General features: G+C 41.9%; 1 long non-coding RNA gene across 2 annotated transcripts in view; it reads right to left on the minus strand.

The window, feature by feature from the left end:
* Positions 1-750: 750 nt before the first annotated feature.
* The window catches only part of LOC138162107 (uncharacterized), a 77,146-nt gene continuing 51,195 nt past the window's right edge, over positions 751-26,701 (minus strand). The window contains exon 4 of one of the 2 annotated variants that reach the window (XR_011168549.1): positions 751-1,965. This is a non-coding gene — a long non-coding RNA (uncharacterized lncRNA). Of the gene's footprint in view, positions 1,966-25,901; positions 26,318-26,701 lie in introns of those variants that run through there. The other variant, XR_011168550.1, reaches the window with a different exon arrangement.

Raw genomic sequence — 26,701 nt, forward strand, 5'->3', positions numbered from 1 at the left:
TAGATAGATAGATAGATAGATAGATAGATAGATAGATAGATAGATAGATAGATAGATAGATAGATAGATAGATGGTAGATAGATTCTTTCGGTTAAGGCTCTCACTATTCTCTTCTGTTAAGTGTGTTATAGGTTAATTCCCTCCTGGACCACTAACCAGTGAGTGTAGCACTTAATTTCAGGTGCAGCTACGCTAAAGACATGCCAACAACTACTGTACAACACTTTTGGAAGTAAGTGGGAAAACACTGACTGAAATCCAGGGTAAAATCAGGACCTAATCAAGTAAATACAGCCTGGACTAATAGTGTATCTAAACGCAGTAAAATAGTCCATAAACCATCTTATTAAACAGACTCAAAATTTTCTTTAGTTAAATGCAAAGGGGAGGAATTTTTTAAAATCATGTTAATTTCCAAAAGAGTAAGTTGCAATTTGTACAGGACTTGAAAAGGGTGAGTCTAAGAAAATGTCAATGGATTACTATAATATTGCTTCATCTGTGTCATGTGACATCAAGCTTTGGAAAGAAGAGTTGATCAAATTTTTTATATATTTTGGGTCAATCTCAGATCAACATCACTGCACCTGTGTGGAGCTCATTGTTTTCTGTTTTTTTTTTTTATTTAAAAAAAAAAACCTGGTTACTCATAGGTGCACCCAATTCTAGATCTCAAGTAATCTACCTGCACACACTTTAAATCCAGCCACAGAATTTCTTGATAACCAATGTTATACAGCAAAAGAACATATTAGTTAATCCACCAAACATTTATTAAATGCTTCTAGTTAACATGAAAGATTATAGAGGAGCCCAGTCACCCTACATATAACAACAGCTAGCATTAATAGAACGCTTTAAGATTTGCTCTCTCATTTGGTCCTCACAACAACCCTATGAGGTGGGTGCCACGATGATCTCCATTTTACAGCTGAGCCTGAGAGAGGCTTAAGTGACTTGCCCAGGGTTGTACAACAGGGAAGTGTCTGAGGCAGGATTTGAATGCAGGTATTCCTGATTCAAAATCAGGTGCTCTTACCCAACTTACCACCTCCAGCAAAGAGAAACAGATCAAATAATGATCAAGTAATTCAAAGAGAAATAACAGACATCTCTTCTATCTAGCTCAGGATGGTACAAAAAGATAACCCAAAGTCTGGAGGTTCTGGGAGGGAGCTCCTGTCAGACAGACCAGCATAAGCTCGGATAAGATGGAACTGTAATCTCCCCGGTTGTGACCAAGGATGCTCTAGGGCAGGAGTTCTTAACCTGGGGTCTCTGAACTTTTTCTTTTGATATTTTGCTAACTATATATGCATAGTTATAAAGCCTGGGCAAAGAGACATGTCTCTTATGTACAAGCAAGACTACATGCATTGTGTTTACTATTTGCTTGGCACCATGCAAAGAGATTGGTATGCAGATTTAAACAAAAAGGAAGACAGTTCTTGCCCTCAAGAAGCTTCCATTCTAATGAGAACGAAAAACAACTAAAAGGCTATTTTGTCTGGATCATGGTGTGGTTAAAAGGGAGTAGTATATAATAAAGCAGGAGAGGGAAGGTTCAGCCACCCTGAGAGCAAGGAAAGAGTCTAGGTTTGGGAGGCAGAGTGCCTGGCTTCAAATCTCTTCTCTAGAGCTTACTACCTGTGTAACTATGGGCAAGTTATTCAACCTCCCTAGGCCTCAGTTTCCTCATCTGTTAAAAGCTTCTGGGGACGGCTAGGTGGTGCAGTGAGTAGAGCACCGGTCCTGGAGTCAGGAGGACCTAAGTTCAAATCCAGCCTCAGACACTTAACACTTACTAGCCACGTGACCTTGGATGAGGCGCTTAACTCCAATTGCCCTCCAAAAAGAAAAAAAGAGGCTTCTGGGTTTCCTTCCAGCTTTAGATCAATGAGTCTCTGATAGATGATCCTTCACCTCTGCCAGGCACAGAGTTCCTCAGGTATCCATTCAGACCCCTGAAAGACAAAGCAGTACACATGAAAGTGAAGGGGAAAGTAGCTCTAGACACAATTACAAGCTTAGTCTGAGTGGTCACACAGGATAGGGCTAACCCTGGTTTATACTAAAGGTCTTTAGAGTCTTTTTCCAAACTCAGTCAACAAAGGCATCAAAAACCAGACACCTTTCATATTATACACCAATCAAGATGCCCCAGAGGTTGCTAGAATTCCTTTGGTGGCAGAATACTAATCCTTTCTGTCTATCTCTGGGAGAAGGGCCCTAGTCTGTGATGAAACTGCCAAGACAGAGGGGCGGCCAGGTGGCTCAGCAAGTAAGAGCACCGGCTCCAGTGTCGGGATAACCTGAGCATCAAATCCGAGCTCAGACACTTAGCACCACACCCAGAAATAACTGGCCATGTAATCTTGAGCAAGTTACTTAACCCTGATTGCTTTAAAAAAAAAAAAAAAGGAAAGAAAGAAACTGCCAAGACACCCTCTAATCCAAGGTTCTCGGGATTATTCTTGGGTCAGTTCCACTGCCACCATTCAACAGGTGAAGGGGCTTTTTCTCTCTAGACCATGACCTTGGTTCCACAGTCTGGAGCTTTTCTTATCTTTCATAGCCCCTAGTGGCAGCAAATCATCTAACGGTAAGTCTCCCAGACAGCTGTACAGAGTTATTTGAATCTAAATTTATTATTTAAATCTAAATTTATTTACATGTGTATTACACGTGTTACATATTTACTTTAAGCCACCTTAATTTTAGTAGGAAGAACTCTGTGGAGTCAGGTTTTCTGCACATATCTCAATTTTTTTCAGATTCGAAGCTCTTACTTAACATAATAGGGAAGCAACTGGATTTGAATTTTTACTGAGTTTGGAACCAAAGGATTCCTAAGAGGTTTTTTGGGTGGTTGTTGGGACAGTAGGAACAGGTTGGGAGTCATTCTGGCATCCCAGGACTGCATGGATTGATCACCTCAGCCTGGAGTATTTAACCTCAGGTTGGAGAAAACCTTCTGCAGAGTAAACACCAGCTGAGCTCAAAGACCAAGTCCACTTGGCAGTCAGTCAGCCAAAGAGCATCTAGTAACCCTACTCTATGCCAGGTACTGTATGTACTAAGCATGGAAATACTGGGGGGAGGGGGGGAAGAGAAGAGAAAAGAAAGAAAAAAACAGTCTTTGTCCTAGAGATTTCACATTCTAAATTATCAAAAAAAAAGCAACATTATAGTATTTTGATTTAATTTAAATCAGCTGAAAAGGAAACCCCATTATTCTGCAATATATAAGTTATATTCAATTCAACCAGAATTTATTAAATGCTTACTGTGCAAAAATTGGGGCATCTACACAGTGCCATAGTGCATAGAGCACCAGGCTTGGAATCAGAAAGAATCATCTTCATGAGTTCAAATCTGACCTCAGACACTTACTAGTTGTGTGACCCTGGGCAAGTCACTTAACCCTGTTTGCCTCAATTTCCTCATCTGTAAAATGAACTGGAGAAGGAAATGGCAATCCACTCCAATATCTCTGCCAAGAAAACCCAAAAGTAGCATCACAAAGAGTCACATGACTGAAAAATGCAAAATTTTTTTAAAAAATTTAAACATGCACTGGGGCAGCTAGATGGCGCAGTGAATAGAACACCTGCCCTGGAGTCAGGAGGACCTGAGTTCAAATCCGACCTCAGACACTTAACACTTACTAGCTGTGTGACCTTGGGCACATCACTTAACCCCAATTCCCCTGTCCTCCCCCCTCCAAAAAGCAAAAAAAAAAAAATAAGCATACAACTTATAGTCCCTACCCTCAGAGAACTCAAATTCATCTAATAGAACTTAGTTTGACTAATTGATGAAGCATTTATTTCTGCTTCTAAAATTTACTAAAGGGGTGGCTAGGTGGCACAGTGAATAGAGTCCTGGCCCTGGAGTCAGGGGGACCTGAGTTCAGATCCTTCCTCAGACACTTAACACTTACTAGCTGTGTGACCTTGGGCAAGTCATTTAACCCCAATTGCCGGCCTTCCCCCCTCAAAAAAAAGACAAAAAATTTACTGAAGATGGGAGACAGGAGGTAGATAAGTAAAATATACCAGGATATAGCATAGTTTCCAGTGGAGTCAAACCAGGGCTAAAAGGCACACCGAGACTTCCTTTCCAGCCATTGTCTGGGGGTGCTGGTGCTTCTATATTTTCTAGTAGATTCCTCTTATCATTGTATCCAACTGCATGAAAAGGAATGTTGGAGAGACCAGCAGTCTCCGCAATCCCATATCAAAAGGCATTCTCATTACCTAGACATCCTAGCGTAACAGGGTTCCCTGTACCACTGACGATTAGCGCATTTCCCATTGGTCTCACCTCCTAGAAGCCCTCTGGACAGGGCTCTGCTCCAAGGACGGAATAATTGGCAGGTTCTAAGGAGAAAATAATTCTTTTGGCTCTTTCTGGCTGAGTATCCTTCTTAACCTTATTTCCTCTGAAAAGTTCTCCTATCTAATAATGACCACCTTTACAAAACTATTGATTTGACTGTGAGCCTATTTAAATCCCAACACCCTCTCCCCAGCTCCCAGTTCTAACAAAAGTCCTAGTTTACAAAAGCAGACTCCCAGAACCAGCTCCTTGGGGATGGGAATGAGAAGAGACAATGTGAGAAGTCATGGCAACCTGGGGCTTGCTCGCTCTCTCGCACTCTCTCTCTGTCTCCCTCCCTCCCTCTCTCCACTTCCCTCTTCTCTCTTTCTCTCCCTCTTTCTCCCTCTCCTTTCTTCCTCTCTTTTTCGCCCTCCCACTTTCTCCCTCTTTCTCTCTGTCTGTCTCTCTCTCTGTGTCTCTTTCTCAGAATTGCTTTTATTTAAAAAAAAAAATCCCATGCCAGCAAACCATAACCACGCTCTATTGTTTCAGTCCCTTGAACCCAGGATCCAGAAAACTTTGGATCCTGACTCTGCTATTTCCCACTTATGTGATCTTAAGCAAGTCACTTAGTTCTGAGCCTCTGTTTCCACATCTGTAAAATGAGGCAGTTGGACTTGAGGACTTCTGTGAATCCTTTCAAGCTCTGAATCTATGATCCTGTGGAGGGAATTCAGATGCTCAAATGGACCAGTGATGTCATTGATCAATCCTATGGCAGCCCAGCCTTCCCTGCCTGTGCTGTATAGCACTTATGTCCTCTCTGGAGTTGATCACAAAGGCTGGGGACCTTCCTCTGACACTTCAATGTCTTAAAGCAGACTTAAGAAAGTTAGGAATCCTGATAGGCCAGTACAGGAAACACAAAACACCTAACAGGACAGGACAATAAAGCAAGCCAGATTTATTGGAAGGACATTCTTTTAAAATGAAGAGTAATCAGGGAAGATGGTAGAAATAGTTCAGGTCCAATGGGACCCCAGATGGAGCTAGGCACCCCACCCTAGGCCCTGGAGGGAATGAGGCAGCCTCTCCCCAACAAATGAAGTCTGATAGGCTTTTGTGGGACTCTTATCTATGTTCAGCAGGATCAAGCATTGGTGAAAGGGACCAAGGAACTGAATATGTGGGCTGGTCCTGGTCATGCTAGTGGGAAAAACAAGGGCTCTTAGAGAATTGTCAGCCACACTCCCCTCAAGAAAGGGGCTTCTGGTCATTACTGCTATTCCTACTCTGACAAGGTGACTCCGTTTCCCTGTAACAGGTTTTTGAGCTTCCTTGGTCTTCTATGTTTATTGGAATGGGGAGGCTCTTGGGGTCATTACACTTGTGGATGGTAATCCATAGGTCATCCCCTCATTCTGGCCATGGGACCAGCTCATCCTTTTCAATCATACATTTCCTCATCCATCTTTGAAGTTCCTTGTTTATTCTGTGTTACTGGAGGCCCCCCTCCACCCTGTGCCTGCCTCTCCATCACCTCTGTGTGACATTCCTTTTGAATTCTTCAGAGACTGTGCTTTTCCATACTGACAGGGTCTTTGTTTCTGGGGAAGGTTTGGGGTAATTAAAGGAGCTTTGCAATTTCCAAAAGGCAGGACAATCTGCACTCTTCTTCCTGTTTGATTCAGAGCCTAACTTGCTATCCATTGGTGCTGTCTGAACATGCTGCTAAATGTACCTACAGATAAACTATATCCACAAAATTCCCGTTATCTTTTGATTTAGTAATTCCATCAAGAAAGGAAATGAGTTTAAATGGGCGTGGCCTGCACTGGATGAAGCCATGATGGTATAGTTGCCTCTTTCCTTTCTAACTGTTCCCCAACCATCTCTTTAATGACTCATCCTAGAATTTTCCCAGGAACCAAAAGTCAAAGTCACTAGCCTGCAGAGGCCCCAATTTTCCTTTTTCGGGAAAATCAGCCCAGCGTTTGCTCTTCTCCAGTCTTGTGGTACCATGCCTGATTTCAGTGGCCTTTCAAATAGCGATGACTGCTTTTCATGTACTCTACAGTCAAGCCAAACTGGTCTTTTTGCCGTTTCTCTCATCTCCCTGCTTTTGCTTCATACATTCTGTTACCTGAGCCTATGATGCCTTCCCTCATCACATTCACTTCTTCGAAGCTCACCTCAAGCTCTATCTTCAATGTGAAGTCTTTCCTGATCCCTACCCCCACCCAGAAGCTAGGACCTTCTCCTCTCCCAAAAAAGCGTTACCTTTACATTTATTTTATATATGTACGTAGTACATGGGGCAGCTAGGTGGAACAATGGATAGAGCATTGGGTCTGGAGTCAGGAGAACCTGAGTTCCAATCTGGCTTCAAACACTTACTAGCTGTGTGACCCTGGGCAAGTCACTTAACCCTGTTTGCCTCAATTTCCTCATCTGTAAAATGAGCTGGAGGAGGAAATGGCAAATCATTCCAGAATCTTTGCCCAGAAAACTCCAAATAGAATCATGAAGAGCTGAACGGGACTGAGCAGCAACAGCAATGTGTATATATTGTTCCCCCAACAGAATGTATGGCCTTACACAACTTCCATTGGGTGCAGCATTTCTGCCAAGTAGGCCACTCAAGGGGGTTCCCAGAGTTTTCTCCTCTCTTGAGTTCACAATCGACTCTTCTCTGAGTGGTAATGATTCCTTTTTTTTTTGCTTTTTTTTTTGGAGGGGGGAAGGCAGGGCAATTGGGGTTAAGTGACTTGCCCAAGGTCACATGGCTAGTAAATGTTAAGTATCTGAGGCCAGATTTGAGCTCAGATCCTCCTGCTTCCAGGGCTGGTGTTCTATTCACTGTGCTACCTAGCTGCCTCAGTGGTTCTCTTTGTATCGCTGTCTAGAATGCAAAAAAGTTTTGCAAAATTGAAAAAGGAAAAAAAATCTGGTGTTATAGGGTAACATCAAAGAAGTAAAGGGTGGGGAAGCTGTCTTCTCTTACATCTTCTTTGGAGCCATGTCTGGCCATTTAAATTTTGAAGCATTCAATTTTTATTATTTTGTTGTTGTTTTTTTCCACTTACATTATTGTCATATGGTTGTTAATAGTTTGCAATTTTTCTTTTGAGAACTATTTGTTCGTGTCTTTTTACCAAGTCTACTTTTTGTTTAAAGGTCAGGCATTTCTGGCCTCCCACTGGCCCTGTGAACTGCCTATGGGGCTCTGGGAATGGAAGGGAAGTCCATGTGGCTGATGGGAGAAGTCCGAATCCTTAGACGCCAAACTGTCTCTTAGCCTACTTCTGCCCTCCCCTTCAATTTTTGCAGAAAACCTTTGAAGACGATCTTCCCTTTAGTGGTCTGACTTTACACAGACCATTGGGTATGTAGCACTCTGTATACACCTAATTCATGTATGACTCCCTCAGAAGTAATGGGACGTTTCTTTTCTGCTAATAAAAGGATGGGAATTTAAGAATTCCTCAAAGCTGTATTAATTGATGCAGAGTATTTTTTTTTCATCAACATAGCAAAGAAAGCAGAGATAGTAGTTTGAAAATGTTATTTCAAAGTAAAATTATATTTTACAATTAGTGTACTTATTCCTCCTACTATTAAAATATAATCAATTTCATTTTTGAGATGTTTTAGGGGCTCACTCTGCTAGTCCCCGCCATTTATTTTCTCAAAGAAAAGATTCATGAAATATAGGTGTGAGCCTTTTATGCAATGTCCTCCTTCATTTTTTATTCTTGACCTATATTTTCCAGTATATTTCTTCTCACCTGCTTTTAACTTTGAGGTGAAGTCACCAAGTGTTACAGTTTATGTTGATTTCATTGACAGGATCTCATAAGGTTCATTATAGACTTTCTCTTCCTCTTTTTCCTCTGAACAAAATGGTTCATGGGTACAATTATCTTCCGGGGTGGGGAGGGGGACGGGGAGCGGTCTTGTGGTCATGAGCACCACTAAAAGAGATGTACAAATATCCCATGAAATGATATTTCTTGTTGCCTTTGGACACATGATAAAACTAGCTCCACCGATTCCTTTATCTGTCTCTCCAAAGAGAATCTGAAAACCAGTCTTCCATTTTGTTTCAATGTCCTTCTTTCTTCTAGTTTCATCGATAGTGAGAAGGTCAAAGTCAATACAGTTTGGTTGCTCCCACAATGTGTCTACTTATCAATCACTCAGCAAGGATATCACATTTATGGAACTAATGACTAAGTTTAAGATTATGGAGGGGGTGTCTACAAACTGTAGTTCTCAGCACACTGTGCCACCTTTTCTTTCATTTTACAACCATGACTGAAAAAGTGGAAAGGAACCACACAGAGTTGAGTTGCATTTCAGATATATCTTTGTCTCATGAGTTCCTGTGATCAGAGAATTCTTTACTTTCAGACCAGTCTACTCCATACTCACCTAAACTCATCCTCAAAATGTAGACCCAATCTATAGCCAAGGTCACACTTGAAGCTTTTCAACATGGTAGACCCCAGGCAGAGCTTACACTCAACTGGCATTGCCTTCAAGAACTCAGGATCTCTTCCATGGGGTGTACAAGTAGGGCTCTGTGTTCTTTCTACAAAGAACATACTGGAAATTTTTTCAGCAACAATCTGTTTTATAATCAGGACTTTCTTAACCCAGGCCTTGGGAAACTAGGTCCTTTCTGGTTAAAATCTAGATACTCTTTCCCTGGTTCCAAAAACCCAACGGCCTGAATCCCAAGTTCAGAGCTCCTCTTTCTGGATTCTATACTCACAACCTTCTGAATGACTCTCAGATTCAGAGTGACTGACTCCCTTCTGAATAATGCCTAGACTAAAGGTTCTTTACCTGCAGTCCATACATTTTTTTGTATTTTTATAACTGCATTTCAATATAATTAATTTTATAATTCTGTTTTATTTTATAAATTTAAAAACCTTATTCTGAGAAGAGATCCATAGGCTTCAACGAATTGCCGTCCATGACACCTTAAAACAAGATTAAAGAACCCCTGGCCTGAATGGTCTTATGATGATGACAAAGTGAGCTTGTTCCTGATGGGGTCCATCATGGTTTTGTTCCTGAAGCAAGTAGGATGGGTCAAAAGGAGACAGTGATGGACAGGGGTCAGGGGTCCCAGGTTCAAATCCCAGCTCTAATATTTATTACTTATTGATTACTGGCAAGTCTCTTAATCTCTCTAATCTCCTGTTTCTTTATGTGGATCAGAACACCACTTCTCAATAGCTTCTCAGGAAGCTTTTGCATTTTTAAAAATTATTAAGCACCTCCAAAGAGCTTTTATTTCTGTCCATCAATCTTTACTGCATTAGAAATTAGAACTAATAACATTTTAAAATATTTATCAGTTAATTTTTAAATTGCCACAATAAGCCTAATATAATAAGCACAATAATAGCATAACGCATTAATATAAATATCCTTTTTATTAAAAATAACTATATTTTCAAAAATTATATACTTTTGCAAATCTCTTTAATGTCTAGTTTAATAAAAATCAACTATATTATTATATTTGCTTCTGCATTCAGTTTGTTGCAATATTTTTTTGGTTGAAGTATATGAAGAAAATCTGACCTCACATTGATATATAGTTGGAGAAATTTGAATAGGCAGATAATTTCTTAATATTTTTAAGAAAATAGTTTTGAAAGAGCAGACCCATTATAAAAGGCTCTGGACAGCTGGGATCATACTTGGAGACCTATTAGACTAGAAGATTGGTAAAGACCCTTCTCACTCTAAATCCTGTGATCCAATCAACAGAGGTAATCTAAGGCTTTTGCTGTCATTTTCCAGTCATGTTTGACTCTTCATGACCCCATTTGAGGTTTTCTTGGCAAAGATACTGGAGTGGTTTTGCCATTTCCTTCTCCAGCTCATTTTACAGATAGGGTGAAGTGATTTGCCTATGGTCACACAACTAGTAAATGTCTGAGGCCACATTTGAACTCAGGTCTTCCTGACTCCAGGGCTGTCACTCCATCTACTGCACTGCTTAGCTACCCTAATCTAAGATTAGCAAAACTAGTCTATTCCTGAACAACTAACTGTAGGCCTCATGTTGAAAAAAATAGGATCAGTTACCAGTAATACTCTGCCATCTTCCTGGCCCTGGCACTGCTCCATTGAATCAACCAATCAATGTGTTAGACAGAATAAAAAGCGTTTTTACTGCAGATATTTCATAAGAATGTTGATCCATCACTTAATCATGTCATTCTTGTTATATTAAAAATATCATTTCTAATGTTTCCTGTAAGTTGTCTGTTAAAAATCAAGTCCTGAGATTTGTACGAAATGATGGCCTCATGAATGACAAGGATGAGGATGGTGATGGTGATTCAATTATAAAATAAGGTTACTTGACTAAATGGCCTCTAAAAAGTGATCATAAGGGGCAGCCAGGTGGCTCAGTGAGTAAGAGCACTGGCTCCAGTGTCGGGATGACCTGGGGATCAAATCCGGGCTCAGACACTTAGCACCACACCCAGAAATAACTGGCCGCGTAACCTTGAGCAAGTTACTTAACCCTGATTGCTTAAAAAAAAAAAAAAGTGATCATAAAAGTGGTGGTTGTGGTGAAGCTGATGACTGATGAAGAAAAACTTAAAGATTTTGAAGGAGCATCTCCCCCAAAAAATAAACAAGGTCAAAACTCCGTAAACAAACTTAACAGAAAAGGAAAGGGGAGGGGAGACAAGAAGGCTTTGTGAAGCACCTACTATGAGTCAGGTGCCATGCTAGGTGTTTTACAAATATTATTTCATTTGAACCTCACAATAACTCCCAGGATGTAAAGATTCTCCCCACTTTACAGCTGAGAAAACAGGAAGAGGTTAAGGGACTTGCCCAGAGTCACACAGCTAGTAAGTGTCTGAAGCTGGATTTAAACTCAGGTTTTCCAGACTCCAGGCCTGGTGCCCTGTCCCCTGCACCACCAAGCTACATCTAAGTGAGACAGAGCAATGTGACAAAAATTAACAAGGGGTTTGATATAGTACCCTATGTTAAGGATCCTGGAATCACATATAAATTGTTCAAATACTGCTAACAATAATAACTCACAGCCATATGAGGTTTTCAGGCTTGTGAAGCATTTTCCTCATAAAAGCCCTATAAGGCAAGCACTGTGAGAATTATTATCCTTATTTTCACAGATGAAAAGACTGAGGTTCAAAGACAGTGAGTCCTTTGCCCAATGGTCATGCAAGCAAGCAAGTGTTGGCACTGGCATCCAAACCTGGGTCTCCTGATTCCAAGTCCAGTGCATTCTGTCTGCACTATATCATACTGTTTATCTGAGTCAGACTACTTTAACAAGGCAAAAGACACTTAGTACATCAGCAAGAAAGAATATTTTCTGAAGGGCAAGAAGACCACTTGAGAGAAGGCTGTTCTAGCCTTTGATTCACTAATGAATTTTGCAGAAACATTAGCATTTGAAATAGCAAAAGAACCATTGGGGTACATTCTAAGATATTGGAAATAGGAAGTTAGGGTATGAAAATATTGCTGAAGTCTAATTAAAATAATGCCAATGTGCCAGAAAACATAAATGAAGCAATGTAGTATGTGTTTTCAAATTTATTTTTACTGTAACTTGACTAGTCCTGATCCTATGACCAGAATATGGAAATTCAGGCCCATCCAGGCTCCTTCTCCGCACCCTATTAATCCTTGAACATCAGGTGAAATCTCTGGTTTCCGTGATTGCTCCCTCACCAATATGTCTAGGATCCCACAAGGTCAGGAGTGTGCTGGTAAATGTTTAATAACCATCTTTCTAAAAAGAAAAATGTAGCCACAATGTACTTTTAAGCATAATCTGCATTAAGATTTTTTCTATCATTTTCTCAAGTTCAGATAATCAACAAAGCAATAAATCAAACCCTTATTTGTAGCATTTGTAGATTTCCAAGGTGAAAATGTTCACACTGAAATAGAACAATCAGAACCCTTGTGTTTGATTCCAGAACACTCCTGCTTAAGGGAAAAATTATTTGAAGAAGGCAGCATTCATTGGCCTGCACCATGGGTGGACAAAGTTATTAAGTGGATAAGAATACTTCCTCTTTCCTAGGTAGCTTCCCTTGATAGTTGTCAAGTGAACCTCAGAGGTACATTTTCAGACAAGAGCCAACTTTCCTTATTCTGGGGTCAATTCTTATCAGGGGCCATCACCCCCTAACTAACCACTAGACCCATTCCTTCTTGCTACCCACAAACAGAATAGAAGACCTCAGGATCTCCATTATGGGCTCAGGACACACACTCCTCTTGGACCTGAGAAAGGAGATGCAGAGCCTCATCCAAGGGGCCAGTAGAGAAAGGGATCCCCGACATAGGCAAAGCCATCTCTCCCACCCTCTGCCCTCTCTGGGTGAAATAGGATGTGTAAGGCTCCCTGGTCCTCAAAACGTGCACTAAAGGTCTTATGGCCTCACTGGTTGTCCAGAGAAAATGTGATGGGAGCCAAACACACCTAGGGTGTAGATAACCCCTTCCTTGAGCCTAGCAAACCAAACCACACAGGCTTTAAGCAATGCTCTCTTTCCAGCCATGCCCAGACTTTAACCCTCCACAGGGCTGTATCTTCTTCCTTAGTTCTCAAAGCCTCCAACACAGTTTTATTCTTTTGACTTGGGAGGTTTGATGGGGGGGGGGGGTTGCCTTTCTTTGTATACTCAGCACTTAGCAGAATGCCTGGTACTTTGATAAATGCGTGTTAATTGAATGAAGAGTCTAATTAATAGGTGTAAGGGGGCAGGGTTCATTCCTAGTATGAGAGACAAACTATTTACGAAAAAGCTCAGAGATAGGAGATGGAATGTTATGTATGAGAAACAGCCACAAGACCAGTTTGGCTGGGTAGCCAAGAGTGTAAAGGGTATACTAAGGGAACAAAAGATGGATAGATTCCATGTAGGAGGAACTATGGAAAGACAGGTCCTGGAATAAACTGTTGGTGGAGTTGTGAATTGGGCCAAAAAATGCAGGAAAATGTCTTGTAATGATTGTTCAAGAAAAGTCATTAAATTTTACCCCAAGAACCCACTTTTTCATTCATATCCAACTCTCTATGACCCCATTTGAGGTCATTTCATCTTGGCAGAGGTACTGAAGTGGTCTGCCATTTCTTTCTCCAACTCATTTGACAGATGAGGAAACTGAGGCAAACAGGGTGAAGTGACTTTTCCCAGGGTCACAACTGATCACAACTTATCAACTGATAAGTGTCTGAGGCCAGATTTGAACTCAGGAAGATGTCTTCTTGATTCCAGACCCAGCACTCTACACAATTCTCCTGCCCAGAGAACACACTACTGGACTTTTAAGCTAAAAAGGCCAAAGACAGAAAGACCCTACATATAACTAAATTTCCCTTTCTGTGATAGTGAAATGTTAGAATCAAGGTGCGTGCCCATTATTTGGGTAATGGATAAACAAATTGTGGGATACATGAAGGCTTTTACTGTGAAAGAAGGAACAAAAGTTTCCAGTCCCTATTCTTAAATAGCAAGAAAACAGGGAGGCAGCATAGCCCAATGGACAAAGAACTAGTCTCAAAGTCAGAAAGATCTGGGTTCTAGTCCCATCTCTGATGCAGACTGCCTCAGTGACCCTGGACAAGTCACTTAACCTCAGTGCCCCTGGGGCAACTCTTTCATCAGATCCATCAATTGTAGAGAAGACACTGACTTGCACAGGTGAAGAGAATTTACTCACCTGGAGCTCCCCATCAGTGAAATCACATGTCCAGTCCTTATTCCTATCCTAACAATGAAACAAGGTAGTTGAACTAAGCTCCCCCTCAATTTCCTTCTAACTCTAAGCCCTTTGAATCCACCTCCTAAGGCCAGAAGGGCTGTGATCAACCTTCATTGGTAGAGGGGCTCCCAAAAAGAATGAAATCATGGACCTTTTGAAGCAAAAGAATAAGAAGTTACACACTCACACTCACACTCACACACACACACACACACACACACACACACACACACACACATCACCACCACCCGCTAAAAGCCCCCTGATCCTCTGAGAGGACTCCCATTCAAATCTCTCTGCTGCTCATTCTCCATAGGATTTGGGGCAAGTCACTTCCCCTGGAGAGATGTCCTAACAGGGACTTAGGAGCAGGTGCCAATGAGACTGGAAGGGACTTCTCAGATGCCTTGCAGTTTTGAAATTCTGGGATGCTGGCTGTAAAAAGACACATTCCCCTGCCTGCAGAACGCAATAAGAAACTGAGCTTGGCTAAATGTGGCTAATCAAGCCTGAGAGGAAAAATGAGCTCAGTGCCAGGAGATAAAGAATTGTGGCCTTTGAAAATAAATCAGTCCTTGGATTGGGTTTGAAGAAATGTTTAAAGCCCCATAAAAAAAGTGAAAGGAGTCCTGGACAGAATACTCCGCATACCAAGCCCAGAAGATTAGACATGTCGTAATCCCCCTGGTGATAACGAATGCAAACTTTGGGATGCATTTCTCCACTGGCTCACTATATGTCCCCAATGCGCTTGAGTCAACCAGCCTAGAGAAAGCAGGACAGCCCAAATGGGTCATGGGATCAGAGCTGGAAGGAATCTCAGAGGTCATCTAGTCCAACCTCCTTTTACAGATAAGGAAACTGAGGCTCATAGGTGGGATATGAACCCACATCCTCTAATTGCATAGCCCATAGTGTTCTTTCCACTGTGCTACTCTGCCATGAGAGCAAAGGGGAACATGACAACAGGACCAGCCATACACATATAAACATTCATTGCTGATTGTTTTGTGGTCGATGTACTTTCCATTTACTTTGTTGTAGTCATGGTGTGTATTGTTTCTTATTTCGTTCTGCTTCAGTTTGTGTAAGTCTTCCCATGTTTCTGTGTATTTATCATATTCATCATTCTTATAACACAATAAACTTCTTTTTCACTCATTGTAACCATTTGTTTAGCCATCCCCCAGTCAATAGACATTTCTACCTTTATTTCCGGTTCTTTGCCACTACAAAAAATGTTGCTATAAATATTTTGGTGTACATGGAACCTTTCTTTTTGTCAGTGACCTCCTTGGGATATATTCTTTGCAATGGAATCTCTTGATCAAGGGGTATGGACCTTTTCGCCACTTTATCTACATAATTCAAATTGCTTTCCAGAACTGTTGTACTATTTGATAGCTCCACCAACAATGCATTAGTGTTCCTTTCTTTTTACAACTCCTCCATTGTAGGTCATGTTTTCTAAATCTCTGACCATGTTTGTGTATTGTGTGTCCACTGTGAGCCGTCTATATCATTTGAGTATGGTCATTCAAACCAGATTCAATTCTCCAGTTGATGTTCCACTAGTGGGAGGTAGAGAGTAAATGATTTAAAGTGGTCTCAAAGCTGAATTTACATCATGATTTAAGGTTTGTAAAGTACTATCCCAAAGAAAGCTGGGCAGAAGAATTTAGACTTCATGAAGTACAGCATATCCATTCTTGCATTCACTCATTCATCAAACATTTATACCCTTACAACTTCTAGTTGCTATATGGGGCACCAGTGATTAAAAACCAAACAAATGAAACAGTTCCTGCCCTCAGAGAACATACATCCCAGAGATCCACTGAAGGTTTCTGAACAAGGTAACGATATACCGAAAGCAAGAAGGGGGGTCTCCAGCTTGGGTTGCTGTCTGTGAGGACAGACATTTCCCTTTTGCCATGAGGAGGCCCTCCAAGGATATTTTCCCCAGTACATCCCAATGACTGGCTCCAGCTTGTCCTCTAGTATGTTGACCCTGTGTTGTGGCTTTGGCATCAACTTTGGAAACTAAGACTTTCAATTACTTTCTACCCCAGAGGATGTCAAAAAGGAATTAAGTTCTACCAGCCACTTCTGAGGTCCCCACATTTCTGCTGCCTCTTTAGAGAAGGGATCAAAAGAATGTTCACAATAGAAGAAGGGGAGTCGGGAAACTGGGAGGAAGGAGGAAGAAAGAAGGGGATGGTAAAAACAAACAGAATATATATATATATATATATATATATATATATATATATATAGAGAGAGAGAGAGAGAGAGAGAGAGAGAGAGAGAGAGAGAGAAGAGAGGGGAGAGGGGGAGAAGGAAGAGGGGAGAGAAAGAGAAGGGAGAAAGAGAGAATGAACAAATGCAAGAACCTCATTTATTTTAATCAACCAAAGTTTAGAATCAAATTACACATTCTTTTCTCCACATTTAAAAGCAAAATAAAAACAAATTATACTTTATTATTTTTTGTTTATTCCCTACGCACTTCCAAAAGGATTTGAGAGGGCTTACAAGATTCAATATGAGGCCAAAATGGGGCAATCAGGGATTCTGAACGGAACAAAGACCATCTTAAAGGTGCAGAGGAAGTGCACAGCAATGGGCATCTCTGTGAGCTGACCACTGAATTTAGCACCTTTCCTCTTGGGCTTCCAAGGTCAAAGGGGAAATACATTGGGTTACTTTGTTTTCATTTTCTGACAAAAGAAAGAAAATTCATCTGGGAAGGCAAGTTTGTTGGGGGGGGGGGGGTTTCTGGACTAAAACCCATTCAGCATTTGTCATGTGGGGCTAACAATTTACATTGTAGCTATAGAAAATAGTCAAAGGCATATACCAGATGGACTGAAGGAGGTCACTACCCAATTCAATTACATTCACATTTATTAAAGATTTTACACATTAACTTATTCATAAATTTATATAATTTTTATACCATGAAAGTTTTTAAGTTGTAAAATTGTGGAAACTCAAACTTATGGAAGTATAGACTCATTGCAACTTAGAAACAAAAACTCAGGATCTGCAAATCAGAATTTTAGATCATTAGAATCGTAGAATCAGATCAAGAATTCCAGAATCTTAGGTTCATAGGATCTTAGAATCATAGAACCTGAGAATCTTTGATTCATAGGATCTTTGGATCACAGGATTTCTGATAACAGAATCAGAAAATCCAGAATCTTAGATTCATTAGAATCTTAGGATCATGGAATCTTTGAACAAAGAAACTCAGAATCTTACAATCATAGAATTTGGGAGTTAGAAGGACCCTTAGAGGTCATCTCACCTCACCCCCCACTTGATGTAGGAATCCTTTCTATGACGTCCCTAAGAAGTAGTCACCTAAGGGCAGCCAGGTGGCGCAGTGAATAGAACACAGGCCCTGGAGTCAGGAGGACCTGAGTTCAAATCCAGCATCAGACCCTTAACACTTACTAGCCGTGTGACCTTGGGCAAGTCACTTAACCCCAATTGCCCTGCCTTCCCCCCTCCAAAAAAAAAAAAAACAATGTCTACTCTCTTCTCGTCAGATATTTAAAGACAGCTATCTATCATGTCAGCCCTGAGTCCATTTTTCTCTAAACTTATCATTCCTAGCTCATTGAAAGAAAAGATTAGATGGCTAAGGTCCCCAAGAAATGTGGGGAACATCTACTTTGACAGAGCAAGAGAAAGAAAAAAAAATCACTCCATTGTACAGAAAAGAAGAAGTAAGACAAGTAAGGCGAGAACCAGTAGAATGTGGTATCTCACAGAAGCCAATGGAAGCAAGAGTATCCAAAAGGAGGGTGGGGTCAACTAGGTCAGGTTCTGGAAGGAGGCCAAGGAGAAGAGTCTGAGGAGTGACCATTAAGTTTAGTGAGAGGGAAATTATTAATGATCTCTGAGAGGACAATTTTAGTAGAATAGTGACAGAGTGCAAACCCTTTGAGGGCAGGGACTTTACCTGGCATATTGTAGGTATTTAATAAATGCTTTTAATTGATTGGGAATAATAATATCTAGCATTTGATAGTGAAAATGTGGAAGAGGATTTCGGAAAGCATTCTTCTCAATTCTCACCTTTACAAGAGTGAGACAATCTTGCCTAAAACCCAATATTTTTCTCCTTCCCCCCACCCCGACCAAGGAAGTAGTCACAAACTGAACATTAGGAAGGAAGCCATGTAGATATTCAATAGTTGACCTGTAGTAAGTACTTAATAAATGTTTTTCATTCATTACTTCATTCATTCATTCCCAGCCTTTTTAAGTGAACCACTGTTTGCAGAAGAGAACCCAGTCTCAATCTTCTATCTCTCCCTAACACAACATTTAGAGAGGAAGAGTCATAACTAAGGCAGGGTGACTGGAGCTATGCCCCAAGGTACTGAATACCAACAGTCCTATCCTATAAAGCACTTATTTAGTACCTTATTCAGCAAGAATAATTCGTGTTAAAATAATTCACTGCCAGATGGTGGACTGAGACGAACTCTATCCCCACCCCTTCCAGACAGCAGCATCTCCTGCCAGTATCCTTGGGTCTCTGCCTTCCCTTCCCATATGGGGCAACATCCTGCCCCATTCCCCAGCTAAGGACATACTTCATGTCACTCCCCCCAGAAGCTGTTTGTGATACTTTCCCCTTGTGCCAGAATTCCTAGTTACAGCTCTGGGTAGGGGATGGGCTTCTCTGGCTTTCATTTACAACCATTTTTCTATTTGGTGAGATTTCAGAATGTGAGACCTTAGGTCAACATCTCTCTGAGACACATCTGCATCTGTTATTCTTGGGTTGGAAGGTGAACGCCACCCACAACAGGGACTTCCAGGGCTGCACAGAGAAAGCACGCAGCATGTCTCCAAGCAGAAGCTGTAGGGACTGCCCACTGGAGCAAGGGGTACTTGGAAGATAAACAGAATTATTGCCTCCCCTTCTTTCAGAGGCTTTCTCTCCTCTGCCTAATTCACCATAGGTTTTCTTACTTTCCTAGAACTACAGAATATAGTGGGAAAGAGTCAGGATATTCAAGTTTCAAGTAGAGAAGTACAGGCTTTGGAGTTAAAAGATCTAGGTTCAAATCCCAGCTCTGCCTCTTACTCCTTGTGTGACTTTGAACAAGGCACTTTCCCTCTCAGGGCCTCAGTTTCCCCATCTGTAAAATTCAGGGTTTGTTCTGGATAGTTGCCAAGGTCCCTTCTGTCCCTTCATGGACCTCAATTTCCTCATCTGAAAAATGAGGAGGTTAGACTAGATTGCCTCTGAGATCTACCCTAGACAGAAGTCTATGATCTTTTGCTTTATGAAATGGGTTTCATAAAATTTGCCTCACAGGGTTGCCATGGGGAAAGCACTCTCTCTTAAAGTGCTATAGAAATATGAGTTACGCATGTGAGTTATTTTCCACTGGAGATGGCTGAGGGAGCTTGTCTAGACTTTGAGATTCAGCACAGTCTGGGGGTGCTGGGATTGTTCTCTTCTCTGAAAGCTCATTCCAAAGTGAAAGAAACTACTTAACTGCCTGGGCTTGGATTTCCAGTAGCTTTGTAAATCCTAAATGTGAGCCAGGTTCAGTGTAGGCTTGGTTTGTTTGTTTGTCAGTCTGTTTCAGGTTCCTTCCCACAAAGTGCTTCCACTCTAATTGAGTAAATAAAACATATATATATATACACATGAAACAGAAAGTGGTACCATGGTGAAAAAAGCACTGAAGTGGGAACCTAAACTCCTGAGTTCTAGTTTTGGATCTGCCATTAATGAGCTCTATAATATTTGGCCATTTACTTCCCTTCTCTGTCCAGTTTTCTTTGATGATTTCAGGCTTTAAAAATGTAAAGACTCCAAGAACTAAATTGTGTGGTATCATCAAATATGTGGAGATGAAAGCCCAATGATTGGGTCAGGACTAAACAAATTGTGCCGCATGAATATGATGGAGTCTTGTTGTGCTATAAGAAGTGATGGACATGATGGATCCAGAGAAGCCTGGGAAGACTTGTGTGAACTAATGCAAAGTGAAGAAAGCAGAACTAGGGAAACAATATATACAATAACAACAGCAATGAAAATGGAAAAAACAGTAACCGCAACAACAGAATCAAAACTGAATGATATGAAATTGTAATGATAAGACCTAGCTCTAAAAAAGAGATATGAGAATTCCCCTTCCTCGCTTATTGGGCAGGGTGAGGAGGGGGACAAAAAGTATGGAATTGTATCTAGATGTATAGACAGATAGACAGACAGACAGACATGATAGATAGGCAGAGAGATAGATGATAGACAGACAGACAGATAGATAGATGTTAGACTTGGTCAGTGATGGGCTGGTCAGTTTTCCAGGGAATATGTACACAGGGCACACTTTTAAGTTTAATCTGCATTACTAACCTTTTCTCCATCACTTCTTAAATCTTGGTAATCAAGAAAACAATCAATCCAGTCCTGTTTTATAGCATTTGAAATTTTGGAGATATAAATGCCCACACTGAAATTTTAACTACCTGCTCTTCAACACACCTCTTGTCTTGACCAATGTTCTGGTTAATTTTGCTGACCTGGTTTTTTCTCTTTTTTAATAACTTATTGTAAGACATAGCAAATTATAAGAGAAAATACATGGTATCACTTCCTCTGGGAGGAGGAGAGAAGGTATATGTTGAGAAATTAAAGTAAAAACAAAAAATTATCAATATTTTAAATGCCTGCCTTTCCTCACTTATAACCAACCAATAAACATTTATGTGCCAGACACTGGCTAAGATATATAGATACACAGGCAAAAATGAAAGTTTCTGCCCTCAAAGAGCTTACACTTCTGGGATTTTATGAAGGGTTAATGAAGTGTGATTTGAAAGCAATTTTAGAATATAAAATGCTAGACTGTGTAGAATACAATTATTTAGCGCGAGTCATCAGAGACAATTCAGTCTAGGCTTCTATAGATCTAAAATGGACTCTCCATTCCTACTGCAAAATAAATAAATAAAGCAAATGTGAAGAAATTTTTTTAAAGCAGACGAGAAGGAAAGGACCCTCAGCCACCACCAATCAATCAAGCAACAAACATTTATTTAAATGCTTACTATATTCCAGGCACTGTGCTAGGTCCTAGGAAATCAAGGACAACAATGAATAAACTTTGCCCTCGAGGAGTTTACTTCCCATGAGGAGAAACAAGAGGCTCACAAAAAAAAACATATACAATATAAATATGAAGTCTTTCGTTGGACGTTGCAGGAACCAGTGACTGGGGAAATGAGGCAAGGCTTCATGTAGGAGGTGGCACTTAAACTGAGTCTGGAGGGAAACCTGAGATTCCAGGAGGTGAGGCGAAAGTGCATTCTAGGCAGGTGGGACAGTGCCAAATCAGGGAGGTGGGAGGTAGCCTGCCATGTGTGGGGAAGAGCAATCAGGGAAGTTGGTTAGACCAGACAGTGTGGAGAGGAGAGAGGCCAAGGCTGACTGCTAAGTGCTCTTAAAGACAAACAAAGGAGTTTGTATTTGATCCTGGAGGTAATGGGAAGCCATTAATTTCTCCAACATAGGAAGGACATATTTACACCTGCGCTTGGGAACCTGTGTGAAGGGAAATATGACCGAGCGAAAGATGACCTATGCTTCTCCCCCGATCCTACCTCCTCCCCCCTAACTCCTGCCAAAACTCTGCCTCTGTGTGTGTCTCTACCTTTGTCTCTCTCTCTCTGTCTCTGTCTCTTTCTTTCTCTCCCTGTCTCTGTCCCTCATCTCTCTGTCTCTGTCTCTATCTGTCTCTCTGTCTCTCTCCTATCTCTCTCTCTCTCCCCTTCTTTCTCTCCATATTCAATTAGTCACCAAGTCCTATCAACTCTACCTTTCAATACATGTCAGCTCTGTCCCCTTCCCTCCACTCACCACCAACAACCTAGTTCAAATTCTGGTTGCCTCTGGCCATAGCCTCCTAATAAGCCTCCTTGCCTCTATTCTCTTCTCTTTTCCAGTCTCTCTTCTTCTCAGTTGCCTAAATGGGACTCATAAAGCACCAGTCTGACCATGCATTCACTTGCTCAGGAAGTTCCAGGGGCTCCTTGTTGCCCCCAGGATAAAAACCAGTCTCTTTTGTCTGGCTTTTGAATACCTTCATGAGCAGACCTTAGCAGGCTTCCGGCCCATTCCTCTTGCCCTCTACAGTCCAGCCATACCGTCCTGGCATTCGCTCTTGCTCCTGTGCCCTATGACATACTCCCCAAGTCTACAACGCACTCTCCCTGAGGCTCACAGCTGCTTCCTAGGATCCTTCAAGCTCATCTCAAGGACCACCTCCTACAGGAAGCCCCTCCAGATCTGGTGAAGCCTAAGGAAACACTTCTCAGAATAAGGTTTTTTAATGCATACAGTAAAATATATAGAATGACAAAGGAAACCAATTCTATTTTTTAAACATTTTTAAAAACAAGTTCATGGACCTCAGGTTATAAACCCCTGTCCTAGGCCCACCTGAACTTTCTAGGGACCTTTCTCTGGATATTATGCTGTATTTACTGTTTCTCTTTTGAATCCTAATACAGTACCTGACACATAGTAGGAGGTTAATGCTTATTGAATTGAAGACATTTTTCCCTTTCATTAGCACAGAGGAACATAGATTTAGAGCTGGATGTCAGACCCCTGGGTCTCAAGCTCTTCATGTGTAAAATGAGGAGGGGCTGGACCCAGGGAGGTTAGGTTGACAGGGCAGTCCTGAGTTCAAATCCAGTCTCAGTCTCACTTCTTAGCTGTGTGACTCTGGGCAGTTCCATTGACCTCTGCTTCCCTCAGTTTCCTCATCTGTAAAATGGACATCATCATAGTACCCACTCCCAGGGTTGTTGTATAGATAAAATAACATTTATAAAGCTTATAACACCATGCCAAGCTCATAGTAGACACTTAATACGTGCTTGATTTTTTTAATTGTCTGCCATCCCATAGCTATTAAGGATCAGGTAGATGTTTAACCCAATTCTTTGTGATCCCAAGTCCAGCTTAACCTCTCAACACAGAGACAAACGGCCCGATGTGTCTGAAACTGGAGCTGGAGCCTCCCCCATCCATCAGAGGCAGGACGAGGCAGCCTGCCAGCGAGCCTGAGCCCGGTGAATCACATAATATTGGTTGTGCGAGGGCAGGAGGGGAGGAGGGACAGAAGGCTACTTAGACAAGAGGCCGGGCTTGGAGGAGGCCCCAAAACACAGCGAGCCAGCCTGGGGGGGACTCGACAGGTCTGTGTGTACATTTCCAGTGACCACTTTGGAGTGAGCTCCAGAGCCCCTGGAAACTGCCTAGTGATCTGGCCTCTCAGCCAAGTCCCTGTGACCACAATGCCACATACGCATGTGCATATGTAAACACACATACACGTACATGGAGCTGAGATGGATACATGGAATTACAGCCAGATTTGTCACAATGGAGAGGAGAGAGTTAGATGGCACCAGGAATATGGAGAGGAGGGAAAGGAATGAGCATTTATATAGCACCTGCTATGTGCTAAGACCCCTACAGTTGGGCCTCACAACAACCCTGGGAGGCCGGTGCTGTTATTATCCCCATTTCACAGTTGAAGAAACACAGGCAAGCAGAAAGGAAGCGATTGACCAGGGCCACACAGCTGGTAAACATCTGAAGCTGAATTTGAACTCAGGTCTTCCTAACTGTGCACTCTGGCCCCCCTTGGCCCCCTCTACTTATGATCTATACAGGGCAGACACAAGGTAGCCTTAGAAGGGAAGGCTCTGGGACCTGGGGACCCAGGCAGGTCTCTTGCAGATGGCATTTGAGCTGAGTCCTAAAGGAAACTGAGGACCCCAAGAGGCACGTCTGAGGAGAGAGGGCCCTCCAAGGAGTCAGGAGGGCTTTCATTTTTGTCTTTGCGGCATCCCTAATGTTAAGCACAGAGCCAGGCATACCATGGGTGCTTAATAAATGCTTGGAGAACAATTGTCAAGATTGTTGTAAGAGATGATCAAAGATGACAGAATAGATTTAGAAGGCCCACCCTCTCATTTAACAGATGAGGAAGCTGAGGCCCAAGTAAGTCAAAGGTCATACTCAGAGAGTAAGTGGTAAAGTTAGAATTCGAACCCAGATCTTTTGACTCCAAATCCAGCATTTTTTTCTGCTGCCTACCTTTATTATTATTTGGGGAAAGCTGCCAGAGATAGAACTGAGTGTCTCTAGGAATTTTTGCATCTGGAGCAACAATCACAAAACAGGAGGGGAGAAACAGTAAGAACAATGCCTTTGGCTAAAATTGAGAGGTAAAGGGTCAAAACGACAACCCACTAGGGAAAGGGGGTAACAAAAACCCTGAAACTGGGTCCCCCAGGACTGCAAGGATGTTTCTGGGGAGATTGTCTCAGGCTGGGGACAAGTGGAGGCAGAGCTCAGCCAGCTGACAATCTGATAGCTTCCTATTTTGATTATGATGATAGACTAATTATTATTGTCATTGACTAATTATTATTATTGATAACTAAGTGCTAATCTCTATTGATCCTGAATGGCCAAAGCCCTGGACCTGTGGTCAGTGTCCATTACATACGACCCCCTTTAAATTCAGCACCCTAGGGCAAAGGTATGGTTGCCACTCCTAGTTATAACTCTGAAGAGAGTCAACCCGGACCACGCTTACACAAATCTGAAATAACTGAAAAACATCTGAAAAATCTGCAGTAGGGTCTTCCAGAAAGTCAGAGAGTAGCCAAGAGATTTATTTATATGCCAAGGTCCAGAGCAGGAGACTTTGAGATTCGGAGGAGCTCTCCAAAGGTGACTTCTCTGCCTGTGGCTCGGGTGAATTTCTCTCGACTTTTAAAAATCATCTGGCTTGTCATTTCAGTCAAAAGCAAAGAGAAGACCTTGGACAAGGGGAGAGAGTGAAGGTGTTTTTTCTGACTCATCCAACTCTGTTATAAGACCAGGGCCTGAGAGAATGTAGACAAATCTTATTCAGCTAGACAACCTTTGGATTTTGCAAATAGCTTTGCTCAAAGATTGCCTGGCCTTCTAGGCTGCTGCAGCTTATCCCTGAGTCACAGGCCATCAAGATAAATATGCCAAACTTGCAAAAAACCTGTTTCCCCACACATTGGAGCAGAGTCGTCACCCCATCCAGGCTTGGACAGACAGAGTCCATTGTTCTCTCATCCATCTGGAAGGGGGAGAGCCAAGAAGAGGCCGCTAAGAGAGCCTGGGACAACTCAGCCGGCCTTGGCCTTGAGAACAACTGTAAGAAATAATGACAAATGGGTCCATGCTCAGCTGTTACTGACATCACTGAAGCCGGAAAGCTTTCCACTGACCACAGCAGAATTGGACCTTCTTTTTTAAAGAAAGAAAAAAAAAGCAGATTAAGACTTTGGGGACCCTAAATTCAATCTTAACAGGCTTGCTTGGTGGCAGGGAGGTAAGGGGGACGGGAAGGGAGGGAAGTAAGAAATAGTCAACCTCAATAGTTGAAGCCCAGAAGCCATGGTAACCTTCCCATCTACTCAGGATATGTTTGCAGCACTTGGTCTCCTAGGGAAATTCCCCTCCCCTCCTCACCCCCTAGACCATTGGGAACACAACTCAGCCTGAATTATCGTGTCAAAAACTTAACCCTACAATGACTCAGAGGGGATTTTTTTTCCCTGACTCAATCACAAAGGATTCTACATGAAATCTGGAGGAAGAAGAGAAGGTGTGATAGGCTAAAAAGGATTATAGGATCATACGTCTAAAGCTGGAAGAATTCTCAGGCATACAGTCCAAATGTCTCATTTTACAGAAGAGGAAACTGAGACCCAGGGAGAGGTTATGAGGAAGAAATTTCCTCTGAAGGCAAAATTTTTACTTTGTAGAGTCTCAGAAGACTATTCCCCAGATTGTAAACACCAACTCTTAATCCTCCGACCAGAGCAGATAGGGAAGCAGTTCCTTGGACAGGGTTTGGTTTTTTTGTTTCGCTTTTTTTTTAAACAACCTAATTTGACACAGCCTGCTTTGGCAGGGAAACACACCCTGCCTCTCCTTGGCTTCTCCTCAGCACCCACACGGTAAACAGAGGGCCAGCAGAGAAGCAAGCCCCTTTCCCATCCCCCACCCCAACCCTGGATCCTTGCCCAGCCATCCACAGGGCCTTTCTCCAAATCTTGGTCCAAGCTAGGGAGTGCGAAGTCAGCATGGTCCTGGAGTAGAAAAAGATAGAGAATACTTATACGAACCCTGTTCCCCATAACCCTCATCGAACCCTTGCTAAGAGCTTCTAAATTCGTAAGCCCAGAGCTTGAGAGCTAGGAGGCACTGTTGAAGTCATCTAATCCAATTTAGTCCATTTTACAGATAAGAAAACTGAGGCCCAGGGAGGTGACATGATTTGTCCAATGTCACATGGGCAATAAGTGGCAGAATCAGGATTTGAACTCGTTCCCATGACCCTAAGCCCAGAACTCATTCCATTATAGCAGCTAACACCAACCAGACTCAATTTTGGGATTCATGAACATTTTATTATAGATGAGAGACAGAGAGAGGGAGAGAGAGAGGGAGGGAGGGAGGGAGAGGGAGAGAGA

Source organism: Petaurus breviceps, unplaced genomic scaffold (assembly GCF_028583685.1).
Source record: "Petaurus breviceps papuanus isolate PSGF00001 unplaced genomic scaffold, PetGlider_PUasm1.0 186, whole genome shotgun sequence".
Classification (NCBI taxonomy): Eukaryota; Metazoa; Chordata; class Mammalia; order Diprotodontia; family Petauridae; genus Petaurus; species Petaurus breviceps.